Source organism: Mandrillus leucophaeus, unplaced genomic scaffold, assembly GCF_000951045.1.
Source record: "Mandrillus leucophaeus isolate KB7577 unplaced genomic scaffold, Mleu.le_1.0 Scaffold4, whole genome shotgun sequence".
NCBI lineage: Eukaryota > Metazoa > Chordata > Mammalia > Primates > Cercopithecidae > Mandrillus > Mandrillus leucophaeus.
Window position 1 is genome coordinate 4,123,147 of NW_012104253.1, and position 11,726 is coordinate 4,134,872.

Consider the following 11,726-nt stretch of genomic DNA (forward strand, 5'->3'; position numbering starts at 1 on the left):
TGTGTATTTTTAGTAGAGACGGGGTTTCACCGTGTTAGCTAGGATGGTCTCGATCTCCTGACCTTGTGATCCACCTGCCTTGGCCTCCCAAAGTGCTGGGATTACAGGCGTGAGCTACCATGCCCGACTGATTCCACTTTCTGAGCAAAGGACAGACACTGACAGCTGGCGGATGTCGCGGTCAGAGTTAAAACCTGGGTGTGTCTGAGCTGAGGCCCATGCTTCTAGCCCTGGGGTGACCCCTGCTGTCTGAAAAGGGTGTCTGGAGCTGCAGGTGGGAAGCAGCCAGGCCCTGCCCTTGCTCCCCTTGTTCTGGACTGGTGCGGAACTTTCTGGCCACACCCCTGCCCTGGACCCTGAAGGAGGGACCTCCTGCTGTGCAGACCTCCTGTTCAGAGGAGGCTGGAGCTGGCGTCTGTGCAGGGCTTCCTGTGCTGTGCCACAGCTAAGCTTCCGCCCCCACCTAAGAAAAAGCTGACTGTTCCTTCTCTGCCAGCTCAGGTGTCACTAGGGGACTGCAGAGTCACAGTGACTGGGGGAGGGACTCTGGGCAGGCTGCTCTCATACTTCCCTGACTAGATGGGGAAGTGGCTTTGTTTCTGCCCCAGGATGTCCCCACACACCCCTGTTCCCTCCTACTTCATAGAGGACGAAGGTCTTAGTGGTTCTTCCCTCCTTGTTCTCAAGAAACAGAAGGAATGAATATGAATATTACGAGAGCAATGTCCAGGCACTTTTCTTAATTTAATGTTAAATCTAACTCTAATTCTCACAACCCTATAAGAAGGCTCCCATAAGGACTTGTAACAGCTGGGAAGCCAGGTTCAGAAAGGCTAAATGGCTTGCCCAAGGTCTTATATACAGCAAGTGGCAGATGCAAACCACGTGCAAATGCCACTTTCTTTCTTAAACTCAATCAGACAGTGGTGTCAGATTGAGACCAGCTTGAAGAACGAAGGATGAAGGTGGCAGACTCATATGCTGCCAAAAGAGCTGCAAGCTGTCCTCGGACAGTGTGCAAGGTGCTGTGGACATGTGTCCCCGCCACCCCCTGACTGCCACTCATCCTGGCTGAGGCGGGAGGAATTCCTGGCATTTCCGCTCCATGTCCGGCTTGTGCCTGAGCTGCTCTGCTGTGAGTTTGGCACAGGCCTTGGGCTCTGGCTTGGACAACTGGACATCCGCCTTGTTCTAAGACCGGTCTAAGTCCCTTCTCACTGGGGAGAGTGAGCACTGGAAGAGGCCGGCTCCCGTCTGGTGGCATCTCTACCTGGGACACACTGCAGGCGTTTGGCAGGTCACTCCCCTTTGTTGCTATTCTGCAAGCAGGGACATGAAGAATTGCCATGTGCCCTTCACAGGCTGCTCCGAGGAGGAGATGAGCTTATACCTGGTCTTTGTATTGTACCTTTTCAAAAGGCTTTTATAGCATCTGTCGCTGACATAAGGATTTGACAAAAGATTCCAAAGAAAGGTACTGCCATCTTCAAGAAAGCTGTCCTGGTGTAGTGGAAAGGGGTAGGGAGGGCACAGAAGAGAGGAAAAATCTGGGCACGGCCGGGCACGGTGGCTCACGCCTATAATCCCAGCACTTTGGGAGGCCGAGGAGGGCAGATCATGAGGTCAGGAGATCGAGACTATCCTGGCTAACATGGTGAAACCCCGTCTCTACTAAAAATTAAAAAAATTAGCCGGGTGTGGTGGCAGGTACCTGTAGTGCCAGTTACTTGGGAGGTTGAGGCAGGAGAATGGTGTGAACCCAGGAGGCGGAGCTTGCAGTGAGCCGATATCGCGCCACTGCACTCCAGCCTGGGTGACAGAGCAAGACTCCATCTAAAAAAAAAAAAAAAAAAAAAAAATCTGGGCGCACATTATGGGATTCACAGAGAATGAGCCAGATGCAGGTGACACTCCTCCCCTCCCACTTCCTCATAGCCTGACTGAGGTGCTGAGACTCAGGCGGGTCACAGGACAGAACCAGGTCAGGCGTGGCCCAAGTGTAGGAGAGCACCTGCTCGAGGGACTCTGAATGTGAGTCCCTGAGTTCACCAGGACCCATGACACATGCTTGCACACAGCAGGAAGGGCAGGAGGAAGAGCATGGCCAACAGAACAGACTGACTTTAACTCCACAGACATAACTGCTTTGCTCACCTCTGTATTCCCAGTACTTACCATAGTTTTTGACCTATAGTCAATGCAATACATACTTGTTAAGTACATGGATGACTGGCCCTGGGCAAACTGTCTGAGCATCTTCAGCCACTGGGTGAGACTGAGTGAGTGACACAGTCTTAGAGAAAATAGCAGAAGTCTAATGGTTCATAAGCTCCCAGAGCGGGAAACAGTGGCTGAGCCGAGGACTGGGTCTCACGAGCTATCAGTGAGTGAGATACCACAGGCTACCAATGGCAGTGCCACTTAGAAAATACAATGAGTTGGGGTAAGGAAAGAACTCAAGTTTATTGAGTGTCTATTACACTATGTACTAGATCCTGTGCCAGAGACTCAGATGCCACCTTGTTTAGCCTCCCTCGTCCTAGGAATCCTGCTGTGAGCTCCACTTTACCCATAAGAAAGCTGGAGAGTTGGAGAACTGAAGTAGCATCTTTGTGGCCTCTGAACAGTCAACAGTTAAGCCAGGCTTCAACCCTAAAACAGAGGACTCTAAAGCCCTTCACAGAGTCACCAAGACTGCAGGGGGATAGGACACATGGAGGAAGAAGGGTCAAGCGGGGCACAGAGGCAGGGAGAGCAAGAAGGGGAGTCCAGCCCTGGCGCGAGTGTGAGAAGCTGCAGCTCGGAGCCCCCTGGTGGAGCGCCTTCTTGGGCAGGAGTGTGGCACACTGCAGCCTCTCAGCACCCAATGGCCTTGCTGCCTCAATGCCCATCCACATGGCACCAGGAGAAGTATCCCAGGAGCCGGACAGGTTCTCAGGGCTGTACAGAGAGCCTTGGGAGCCACCCGGTCTGACCTCGAGTGCGAGGCCCTAGCCGGGATGGGTGGTTCTCACTGGCAAAGTCTTCTTCCCAAAGGGTGAAATCTGTCTTGCCAGGACTGCCCCCAGTGGTCTGTCAGGACCACAAAGGCTGTCTCTCTGTGCTGGTCTGGCGGCCCTGGTGCGCTCCCCTCCAGGCCTCTCTTGGTCCCTGTCCTGTCTTCTGTCTTCCAGTCCCTTCCCGCCTTGGCTGTGCTCTTCCGGACAGTTCTGGTTTGTACTAATCCCCTTCAGAGTGAACTCTGCTGGAGTTCTGCCAGTAAGTTAGGTGTGTGGGAGTCCCTCTCCTCTCTGGGCTTCAGTTTTCTATAAAGTGAGAAGGGTGGAACCAAGGATCATCAGCTCCAAATTTCTACAACTCTAAAGGACAAAGGAGGAAATATACTAAAATGTTAACAGTGGTATCTCGGGATTGTGGACTTATATTCCTTTTTTTGGATTTCCAAATCATGCACTACCTCTAAACAAATAAATGTCTAAGAGTCCCTACAGAGAATCCCTGCTCTGCGATCCATCCCCCACGAGGTGTGGCAGGTGCGGGGTAGGCAGGAAGCGGTGTGGCTCCTGTCTGAGGTAATGCATTAATTTATACAGCCAAAGGCAGGCAGCCGAGGTGAGGCACTACTGACCCCTCCTCCTGACGAAGGCCTTCCTCTTGCCCACCCCTGAACATTTATGAGGCTCTGGGACACCAGCCCCCAGCTCCTCTGGGATGGAAGGGATGGGCTCAGTTTCCAGTTAGTCTCTATGGGAAAGGCATCCCCTGGGGCTCCTGAAAAGATAGAACCTGAGATGCTAGGAGTGCCAGAGACAAAGGATCCAGCACTTGCTCAGTGATGCTTGATGGAATTTCTGGCCAACAAACGACAGCCACCTGGTGTGAGCTGGGCAGAGTCCCAAGTCCTTCTAAGGCCTCCTCCCTGCTCTGCCATCTTTCTGGCTGGCTCCTTTCCCTGTTTCCAGAGGGTCCCCTCACTTTACAGTGAGATTGGGCCATCCCCGGCACATGTCTCCCTCTTGTCACAAGGCCCTGCTTTCCTCACAGGTGCCATTCCTATCACCAAGCGAACAAGTGTCCAAGCAAGGATGGAGTCTGTGAACTGGGCTAAGCTTGGTCTGGCCACTACCTTTACTGTCACCTGGCCAAGGCCATGCAGGAATTGGTGGCAGAGCTGGGACCAGAGCCCATAACAAATGTCTCCCGGCCCAGGGCTCTGTCCACCCCAGTGCACTGATGCTCAGCCCTGGTTAATAAACAGACAGCTCTGCATTTGTCTTTGGGAAACAAAGGCAGCTAGTGTTTAACCCTATCCTCCGAGCTCAGCTCAGGAGGAGACAAATACCCGACTGTCACCCCCCTATTCTAACACGAGCTTAGACAGCTTAGTTGCTTGCTTAAAGGAACCCGGAGTGAATTTTCCAGTCTTTCCGGCTGAGTCCTTACCACATGAATTTAGGCTCAAACAGGCTGACGTGTCTTACTCAGATTACCACAGCCAATGACCCACTGAAATCCTGCAACAGACCCTCCTGCCTAAGCCCTGGCCCTGGGCTTAGCAGAGACAGTTCAGCTCCATGGTGACCAACAGGTAAAGCTGTGTCTAGTAGCTCAGGGTCTGAAAGACCTGTCAGGCTGGAAGGTCATCACTTACAGATGTGGGGATGGCACTTCAGAAAGTGGGGGACTGACCAGGGCCACAGTGGGAAGCACCACCAGCCCTTGCAGTCATGCACCAAAAAGGAGACACCGGAGAGGAAAAGCGTTTGAATTCTGACAAAGGACAACAGGGGGCCTGGTGCTGCCCATGTACCAGTGAGCAGCACCCCTTGTGTAGAGGGGTCCCGAGTCCCAGGGAAAGGGCAGGGGGTTGCCCAAGCTCACATTCACACTGGGGAAAGCAGGGCTAGACCCAGTCTCCAGCTTCTAGGCCAGGACACCCCACTCCCATGGCTTGGGCCCACTAGGCTGTGTTCCTTAGGGGAGTTATTTTCCCTGTAGAATACTTTTTCTCTCTTCCTAATATGCTTATTTCGGCACACAAAACTAACCTTAAAATGAACCTCAAACAGAACAAGTTGCAATAAAAATCTGCCACATCTTAAGCTTAATGGTTCACAGAGCATCACTGCATTTTTTTTTTTTTTTGTGACTAATCTGCCCAATCATCCATGGCTGGGCCTATTAACCCCATTTTATAGGTGGGGAAACTGAGGCTCGGAAAAGCTACCCAAGGTCATGCGCCTCCAGTGAACGGTGCTGCTGGAACAGAAGCTCAAGTCTCCCAGTACCCAGCTGCTGGTTCCACCCTGCCGCTTCCGCAAGGATGTCATTGCAAACCCCGTAGTTGGTCAGTGACAGATACTCGCCCCAAGATCCAGCACTCCCACCCCCACCCCCGGAGCAGGTGGGAGTGAAAGGAGAGGCCCATGAGGAGCAGGGAGGAGAGAGAGGGGCTCCCGTCACCTACAGCTCACTCTGCAAAGCACGGTGCAGTCCCAACGGCAGAAGCAAAAGCAGTGGAAGGCCCACTCCCTGCTGACCATCACGGGCAGGGCTCCGCGGCACAGGCCAGGGGCACCTCTCACACCGGGCCACTTACCTCTTCCCTGTCGCCTGGCTGGCGCAGTGGGAAACTGATACGCCATCCAGCCACCAAGTGGGCTTCCCCCCTCAATCTTTAATGAGGCTGCTCAGCTAACCTATCAGAACCTTCCTGCCCACCTGACTCCAGCAAGCTCCCAGGGCCCTGGCCCTGGAGGACTGTCCAGACCCCTCGTGGGGCCCGGCTCACTGGCCTCGGTGACACCAGGTGTCTGCCAGGAGACACTCCCTAGGCGGCACTCCTCTTAACCCTGTGGGCAATGGGATGGAACAGGGTAGGTGTGGCGTCAGAGGGGAGCAAGTGTGCAGAGAATGCCTGTGAGGCATGCCTAAATTTGGCGCCACCCCAAACTTTGGTATGGGAAACCCAAGTTGGCACCCTCTCACAGAAGTAAGGCCCATTTGATTCCCCCCGGCCTTCCTTCGCTTGGCCCCCTGCTAGACTCCATGAAATGCTTCCTCTCCTGCAAACTGTCTCTTAGGAGCATCCTCTCTGGCCTGTCTAGATCCAAGCCTCATGCTCTCACTTGGAGAGCTTTCCAAGAGTCTCCAACTGGCCCCTCTGCCTCCGCTTATCCCATTGAATCTGCTTACGGAGTCAATTTCAGAAAGCACAGGTCTTCCAGGCCATTCCTGGGCCAGGAAACTACTGTGGTTCTCCACTGGTCCACATGGGAACCTTGGGATTGGGTTCATCCTTACTTTGGGATTGGAGGCCTCTCAGGCTCCAACTTGCCTGTCCTAGTGCCCTGACTGCTGCTCCCAGCCAATGCCACCAAATCTCTCCCCTCCCTAAATGTCCCAACTCCCTTAGCGCCCTCTCTCAGGAACACCCATCATTCCCTCTTTGCTTCCCTGGAATCCAGTTCAAATAGGCAAAATACACATGGATTTTAATAGCACAACACCGGACTTCAAAGGAATCCCCCCTCCACCCCTCACACTTGCTGCCTTGTGGGGGGCATCTGGAGCTTGGGACCTCATTCCTTCCTTGATTTCCCTCCTCCCGGCCCAAATCCTTCCCCCACACGATGAACAGACTGATTCTAGCGGGCCTTGTGACCCTGGGCCGGCTACTCACTTCCTCTCACTGGGACTTAATTTCCACACCTGAGGGGCTAGAGAGGAAGCATGAGGAGGATGATGACAGCAGCACCCACCGCTGAGTGCTCACTACCTGCCGGGCACTGTTCTGAGCACACAGACTGGAAGCCATTTAGAGTTAAATCTGAGTCCTGGCTCTCACTTGCTCTTTGACCTTCCTCGCAGCTTCAGGCATGAGGCTAAGCCCTGGGATGTTATGCTCAAAGCCTGCCCTTCTAGGCCTGGTCCTGCTTGTTCCTCAGCCCTCCCTTTCTCTTCTCCCACATGCATCCAAGATGGCAGCACTAGGTTCATATGCCTCTGCGTCGTTGCCTATTTTGCTTCTTTTTGGGCTACTCTTGTAACTGGTGAACGTCTGTCCAGCCCCTTTAAGACTCAGATCAGGCATGCCCGCCCTCGGGCCTCTCGCAGTAGCTCTCCCCTTCACCACAGCCGCCCCCGCAAGAAGCCCTGTGTTCTCTCCATCATAGCATAACATACACTGTATTGACAAGGCTCTCTCTCCACCCGGCTGTGAGCTCTGTGAACACAGGGACCATGTCTTATTCATCTTTGTGTTCTGGTGCATGGCCCAGAACACATGCTCAGTAATTCACAGATGGGGTCATAGCTGTGGATACAAATGCTCCCCTGGAACTTATAATCTAGAGAGGAGAGACAGGCAACAAATAAAGATACAACATGTAGGAAGAAAAACACAGCAGAGAATGAGAATTAAAGGAATGTGTGTGGGTCGTTCTTCAGACAAACTGCGATTAGGTGGTGTAAGCAGAGGCCCGGATGAAGTGAGGGAAGGAGCCCTGAGGTTTTGGGGAGAAAACATTCTGGGCAGAAGGGGCCTTGGGTGTAGAGGCCCTGAGTTAGGAGCATGCTTGGCACATCTGGGGCATGGTGTAACTGGAATGAAGGAGGAGAGGTAGAGAGTAGGAGAGGAAGTGAGTTCAGAAAGATAGCGTGCCGGGCTACGCAGGCCACGGTAAGGATGTGGACTATATTCTGAGTTAAGCTAAAATCCTAAAGAGTTCTGGGCAAGGGCTGATGACCTGACTGAGAGGTGAAACGCAGTCTGCTTGCTGTGCAGGGAATGGACCAAAGTGGGCTAAGCGCAGGAGCAGGCCAGTCAGGCAGTGGCTGCCGTGAACCCCTGCTGTGTGGACACCCTGGATGAGTGATGGCAGGCAACCGACAGGCAGCGGGCAGGGCCTCAAACACTCACAGCCTGTCCACTCTCACACTGGAAACTGTATCTCAAGTTCAGCACTTGGCTTTCTGAGTCTCCAAGTTATCTACCAAAATATTTGAGCTGGCTCTTATCCTATATGACCTGAAGCTGGCAGGCTACTTGTAAAACTCATTCCTTAGGAAAGAAATGATACATGCTACGTGAGGAAAAAAGAAAACAGCTATGAATGAATTCTTCCCTCACTTTCGAAGATGTGGGTATGTGGCTAGAAAGACGGGGCAGGTTAAATGTTTGTAACAATCAACCTCTGACCAAGCTGGGTTATGGTTTAGAAAGGTGGAGGGCTGCCAGCTGAGCAGGGTCTTTTGCGAGGCAGTCTGCTCCACTGGGCAGAGACCTGGACTGGAAATCAGGACATCTGGGCTCTGGGCCTTGAGCTCTGCATTCACCAGAGTGGCCTGGGGCAAGTTTCTTAGCACTGTGAGCCTTTGTTTCTTCCTTCTTAAAATGGAGAAAGTAATTCCTGCTGTCTCCCTGCAATCTCAGGGGGGTGTTGTGAAGGCCCAGGGAGCCGAGATCCAGGCACAAGAGCATCCAGGAAGGGGTTTGTTCCTTTCTGTAAGGACTATATGGCTTAGCTCTGGGGGGTGGCACACCAGAATGAAATGACCCTGGCTACAACTGAAGGGTGAGATCCCAGTGTCTAGGGCCTGGGCACTCCAGGAACAACTTGCATTCATGGTGTCATATGCTTACAAATCACAGTCCTATCTATTTTATCATTTGAGCCTCATGACAACCCTGTGAGGTGGTTGTTACACCCATTTTAAAGATGAGGAAACTGGCCGGGCACGGTGGTTCACACCTGTAATCCCAGCACTTTGGGAGGCCAAGGTGGGTGGATCACCAGAGGTCAGGAGTTCGAGACCAGCCTGGCCAACACGGTAAAACTCTGTCTCTATTAAAAATACAAAAATTAGCCAGGCGTGGTGGTGCACACCTGTAGTCCCAGCTACTCGGGAGGCTGAGGCAGGAGAATCGCCTGAACCCAGGAGGCAGAGGTTACAGTGAGCTGAGTTCGCGCCACTGCACTCCAGCCTGGGTGACAGAGCAAGACTCTATCAAAAAAAAAAAAAAAAAAAAAAAAAAAGATGAGGACACTAAGGCTTACAATGGTGAAATAGCTTGCTCAAGGTTTCACAGCTGCTCCATGTGACAGGGTGGAGCAAGCGCCTGGAGCTAGGGCATGGTACTACTCTGTCGCCTGCCCCCAGAATCTGTGCCACTTCTGTCAACCTCTGTGCTGACCATGGCAGGCACACCTCAGCTGGCTGCTTCCTGAGCCCCACCAGGAGGCATCAGGAAGGTGCTGGTGAGGCAAGGCTGGGGAATGAACCACCACCTATCTCGAACCCTGACTGAGCACATGGCGCCTGGGCTGTAACTACGGAAGACTAAAACTCCAAAGGAATCTCGCCAGTAGTGTTAGGGAGATAATCCTGGGACTGGTGGAAGGAGGAGACCTCTCTTCTCTGGGATGTAAACTGCAATAAGCCAGCAGCTCTTTTGAGGATAATGGCAGCAGCAGGATGTGGGCGGGATGCTCTGAAATTAGGGGCCCCGTGAGGCATGCGCAGTACCGCCAATGCACAGAGGGAGATCCCCAGGGTATGGCAGAGCCTCTTCTCAGACCTTGATTTGAATTTCCAAACCACTGAGATCTGCTGGTGCCGTGGTCCTCCTCCTCATCAGATCCCCCCATCCACCCCCAGCCCTGCAGGGCCCAGGTTCAAGCCCCGCTTCCCTCAGAAAGCGTTCCCTGGCCATCAGGATCCCAGCAGCCTGGCTTCCCTCTGTGTCCCAATGTGATGGCTGCTGGGACTACACAGGAGTTGATATTGTTAGTCACTTTTTTTTTTTTTTCCTGAGACAGGGTCTTGCTCTGTTGCCCAGGTTGGAGTGCAGTGGTGTAATCACGGCTCACTGCAGCCTCAGACTCCAGGGCTCAGACAATCCTCCTACCTCAGCCTCCTGAGTAGCTGGGACCACAGGCACACGCCACCAAAACTGGCTAATTTTTAATTCTTTTCTAGAGACCAGGGTCTTGCTATGTTGACCAGGCAGGTCTCGAACTCTTACACTGAAGTGACCCCTGACCTCCTAAAGTGCTGGGATTACAGGCATGAGCCACTGTGCACGGCTGATATTGTTAGTTACCTTTGCAAGTAATTTTTTTAAAAAAGAGTAACCTCAAACTGTTACAGTAATTTAAAGGTGACAAAGAATGTTTACAAACATCATCTCATGGTTCCCTCACAACAACCCTGTGAGGTGGGTCTGATTCAGCCATTTCACAGATGGGGAAACTGAATCTTAGAAAAGTCAGTCACATGCCCAAGGGCACACTCCTGGCACAGCTGGTACTGGAACCAGATCCGAGTTCACGTCCGAAGTTCCTTCCACAGTACATACACCTCAGGGCCACAGCAGCTGAAGGCCCTTCCACAGGCTGTGGCTGGAGAAGGCGTGCTCCTCTGTTTGGGGTGGTGATAAGTAGGCCAAGGTGACGGGTGCGATTTCTGTGTGAGACAATTCCATTAACCATGTCCCTCAATCACAGATAGCACCCCTCACCTTGAGCCCAGTTTCACAGGCCGGCCAGCAGGCGGTCTTGGTTCAGGAACTCCGACTTAGTCTGCAAAGAAGGGCGCGATGGCAGGAAGTGTCAGGCTACACAAGGCACACAATATGACGTGGGCGCAAGCTGGGCGCTCGTTCAGTCACCAGACACCTCTGATGTATCAATCTCTCTTCGGGGCTCCCGAGACACAGAAACAGACACCTGCCCTCGAGGAGCTCACAGTCTAGACAAACAAACCCAGGGTCCAAACAAATGAGACAGCAGCAGTGTACGCGGAGTGGGAAGGGGTGCCTGAGGTCTCCTGGGGCACCGGGAAGGCTTCACAACAGCAGGGCAAAGGCTGAGCAGAAGGAGACCAGGAGTATGGAGAGAACGTGCATGAGGGCAGGCGCGGGGCCCTTTAGATGCAGCCCAGGGAGGACAGACTGAAGAAAGACAAGAGAAGGTGGATGGGTTACAACCCCATTATGACACTTCAGGTGACAATGGGAGCCAGTGAGTCAGAGGGACCCAGGGCTCAGGCCAGTGCACAGCCTTCACTGCTGGACATGGTCCCACAGGACCTCGATGCTGAGCTGGGGCCTGGGCTGAGTCAGGAGACAGGACTCCAGGCATGGCAGCCTCTGGGTCCTGGTGTGCGCCTACAGCCAGGGATGGATATACTGAGAGCTTATAAGGCAGACAGTGTGTGGGTTTTTGGGGTCCAGAGACTAAGATGTAACTTTCCGAATTTCCAACCTGACTGGATTCATGCAGTGGGAATAGCAGGACATGTCAAGTGGCAGCTGACTGTTAGGACAGAGGCAAAAGTAAGCCCTGCGGGAGCGCAGGAGGGAGCGCAAAGTCACGGTGCGGGCGGGTGGTGGCTGGAAAAGGCTCCATCTGTGGAGCCACATTCTGACAGGACGAGTGAGATTTTAGAAGTGTGGGGAAAAGTGAGAGGGGAAGAAGGGCCGGGGCACAGGAGAGCCTGAGTAAGAGTGTGACTGACGGTGTGACTTGGGTAGCTGCTGGCATGGAGGTGTACGAAGGCCCTGCCTCATCCAACATCTGGAGCCCCGGAGTGAGAACAGGGGTGGGTAAGTAAATAGACACATCCAGCTTTCAGAAAGTGGCCGCCAGAGGGCAGCTGGGAGCAGGCAGGAGGCCAGGGGCTTGCCGTCCTGTTCCCTTCAGGCAGGGCCAAGCTAGGCCTGC

General features: G+C 53.3%; 1 protein-coding gene across 1 annotated transcript in view; it reads right to left on the reverse strand.

Annotated features, from left to right (window-relative positions):
• The window catches only part of EVL (Enah/Vasp-like), an 85,615-nt gene that overhangs the window by 21,410 nt on the left and 52,479 nt on the right, over window positions 1–11,726 (reverse strand). The gene's annotated exons all lie outside the window — the stretch shown is intronic.